The following is a 3,842-nucleotide window of genomic DNA, read 5'->3' as shown; positions in this document are numbered from 1 at the left end:
TCTTAGGCGACCCCTGTGAAAGGGTCGTTCGACCGCCAAAGGGGTCGCGACCCACAGGTTGAGAACCGCTGCTCTAGAGTCAGTGCTTGGTGCCAGGCGGGTGGGCACACACAGGGTTGGGGGGAGCAGCGGAAAGAGGGGGGACTGTCACTCAGCCAGAGGGGTGTTGGGCCTGGAGATGACCAGAGGGATGATGACAGTACTGTACTTCGCATGCACATGACACAGGCGTTACACACTCAGACACTGGAGGGGCCAGACGGCTAGTGTAAGGAGTGAAGCAACCACATACCATTGACCTGAGTGTGGGGACATCACAGGGCACGCAGAGGGCTGTGGGCACCTGGAGTAACTTGTCGGAGGGAGGGCTCAGCCTGCCTGCGCGCTGTCTGGGGGGAATGTACTTGTATCGTCAGATGCAGAAGTAAATTCAAAATCTTCCGTAAAAATCCGATCTTTAAATCTGGGCCAAAACTTTAAAAAAAAATTTTTTTTTTTACTGCCAAGAGTTTTTAACAAAACGTGTCTGCAGGTGGTATCCATCTATGGAGGGGACAGGGGAGGCAGCAACTGTATGAAATGATGCTTTTCTTATTTACAAAGTACATTGTCTTGTATCATTGTCACCCCGACCCTGTGAGCAGACGGGGCAGGCCTGCTGTGCCCATCTGACAGGTTAGGAAAACTGAGGCCCAGAGGAGCGCAGCACTGTAACGTGTCACACAGCCGTGGTAGAGCGTGATTTAAACCCAGGTCTCCCTGATCCCAAAGCGGGGTGTTCTTTCCCCTCGGCTCTGTCAAGGCCGCGTGGCGAGGGACGGGGTGGGCTGCCTCGGAAGTGGGAGCCGCCGCGCATTTTCTCACCAGGAGAGCTGTTCCCATCCTGCTACCTGAGCTCCCGGCTCCCTGTTCTCAGCCCCCTGAGAAAAGCTGAGGGTGGAGATAAGGGTGCTGAGGTGCTGATGGGGCATGTGACACCAAGATTTCTGCAGCTCCACCGACAGCCCCACCCTCCCCGGGGTCTGGCCCGGGTGGAATGCAGAAAAGAAGGGTCAGGTGATGGACAGGGTGTCGGTGACGGACAGATTCCAGTGTCAATCCCCGGAGCTCCCAGCGGAGTCCTGCCCCATCCCCGAGGCCACCTCCCCATCCCTGGCCTCCTGTGTCTCACCCACTCTGGCTCCTCACCCTCTAAAGCAGCGGTTCTCAACCTGTGGGTCAAGACCCCTTTGGGAGTCGAACGACCCTTTCACAGGAGTCACCTAAGACCGTCGGAAAACACATATATAATTACATATTGTTTTTGTGATTAATCACTATGCTTTAATGATGTTCAATTTGTAACAATGAAAATACATCCTGCATATCAGATATTTACATGACGATTCATAACAGTAACAAAATGACAGTTATGAGGAACACGAAAGTTCTTTTATGGTTGGGGGTCACCACAACATGAGGAACTGTATTAAAGGGTCGCGGCATTAGGAAGGTTGAGAACCACTGCTCTAAAGGGTCCTCACACCCCGTCTGCCTCTCGGGGTCCCGCAGCCCTGAGTTCTGAGATGCCCGGTGTGGGGAGGCCGCCCACATGCCTCCCACTGAACTCATCGGTCCCACAGGCAGAGGCAAACTGGTTTGCTGTGGATCCTGCCTTGGAGACCAGCTGGCCTTACTGGTTCCCTAAAGGAGACCCAAGAGAAGCCACTTGGGACCAAAGACAGCCCTGCCCACCAGCTTAGGTCTCGAATCTAGAAGGCTCCACCTCTGAACACCCAGGTCGCAAACACTTTGGAAAGCACCTGTCCAGCAGTCTCCCTGACTCGGGGACCCTGCCTCTGCCACCCACCCTTCCCCAGCCTCACTGCTCCCTGGGTGTGGGTCCTGTCTGGGGTTCTGCCCCTGACATTCTGCCGCCCCAGCTCAGAAACACACGCCCTAAGCACCCATGGGCTTGTCAGTGGGGCCATACCGGCTTTGCCAAGGGAACGAAGTCAAACCCTGCCTCAAGCCCTGGCCGGCATGGCTCAGTTGGTTGGGCATCAGCCCATGCAGCAAAAGGTTGCCAGTTCGATTCCTGGTCAGGGCACATGCCTGGGTTTCAGGTTCTATCTCCAGTTGGGGCACAAACAGAAGGCAGCCTATCTCTCTCTCTCTCTTTCTTTTTCTCTCTCCCCTCCGCCCCCAAGCATGTCCTCAGGTGAGGATTTAAAAAATAACTAGCCCTAGCTGGTTTGGCTCAGTGGATAGAGCATCGGCCTGAGGACTAAAGGGTCCCAGGTTCGATTCTGACCAAAGACACATGCCCGGGTTGTGGACTCAATCCCCCCCAGTAGGGGGCGTGCAGGAGGCAGCCAGTCAATGATTCTCTCTCATCATTGATGTTTCTATCTCTCTATCCTTCTCCCTTCCTCTCTGAAATCAATAAAAATATATTTAAAAAATTAAAAAATAACTAAAAACTAAAAAACCCACTTCTAAGGTGGGTTATGCTGCTTAAAAAAAAAAAATCCCCGATCTTTTGTTTTACCATCACATGCAAGCATGAAGCTGTTCGCCTGGCCAGGCTTTATCTAGAAAAGCAATTATTACTGTCCTATACTAGAGGCCCGGTGCACGGGATTCATGCTCTGGTGGGGGGCGTGGCCTGCAGGGATCGGCCTGCTGTGGGAGCGCTGGTCCGGCATCTTCTGTGGAGCCGGAGCACCTGCCTCTCCAGGGGACTGGGTCGGGGTCGGGCCCAGGGACAATAGCACTGAGAGGTGGTGGAGTAGGCCTCAGTCCCGCGGCGGCCATGAACCCACCTCCCAGCCTCCGGGGTCAGCTGTGAGCCCGCCGGTGGTGGTTGCACTGCGTGGCCTGTGGGCGTCTGGAGGAGGCGGCAGGGAGCAAGGAGGAGGAGCCTGGAGTGAGGAGGCGATGATTGCAGGAACCCGGTCACAGCCCAGGTTCCTGCCCTTCAGCCCAGGGTTCGGCTGCTCATCCTGGTCAGCCGAGCGGTAGCGCACTGACCACCAGGGGGCAGCTCCTGCATTGATCATCTGCCCCCTGGTGGTCAGTGTGCGTCATAGTGACTGGTCACTAGTTGTTCTGGTCCTTCTGCCATTCGGTCGCTGGGCTTTTATTATATAGGATAATAAAAGGCTAATATGCAAATTGTCACCTCGACCGAGAGTTTGACCAGGAGTTCACCCAGGGGGCGGGCTGGCTGGCCAACCACCCGGCCTTTCCCCCGGCTAGTCCCACCCCCAATCAGCCCTGCCCCCCATAACCGCCCACAGCCCCTCCCCCCGGCCAGCTGGGCCCCATCACCCTATAGGGGGCGGGCTGGCTGGACCCACCCGTGCACGAATTCGTTCACCAGGCCTCTAGTTTTTAAATAAAGTAGAATGTTTCCTCCAGCCCTGTTGTGAAAGAAGCAGGGGGAATTTGAAAATCGGGGTGATGTGCCCAAGTCCCCCAAATGGGGGGGGGGAGGTACTAAGGTGGCTGTTAGTGAGATACTAAGGTGGCTGTCTTACCAGGAGCCCAATTCTATCTTTGCTCAGGGAGTAAAAAATACGGCCCCTTGCTGGGCTCCAACTGCCTACAGGGCCACCGACTGCTGCCAGAGCCTGTGGAGGAGGGAGCAACTCACAGACACCTGTTATGATTTGGTGCTTTTACATGATGACTCGTTTAATCCCGATGCTGACCTGGCGTTAGGCATCATTACCCCATTTCACTGGGGAGTAAACTGAGGCTCAGAGAGATGAGGCAACTTGCCTACAGTCACACAGGCCTCAACAGGCAGGGCCTGGATTTGAACTGAGGTCTGTGTAACTGCAAGGTCTATGGCCTTT

Source organism: Myotis lucifugus, unplaced genomic scaffold (assembly GCF_000147115.1).
Source record: "Myotis lucifugus unplaced genomic scaffold, Myoluc2.0 scaffold_1300, whole genome shotgun sequence".
Taxonomy (NCBI): domain Eukaryota; kingdom Metazoa; phylum Chordata; class Mammalia; order Chiroptera; family Vespertilionidae; genus Myotis; species Myotis lucifugus.
The sequence above is the reverse complement of the archived record's forward strand: the minus strand, read 5'-3'. Positions refer to the sequence as shown.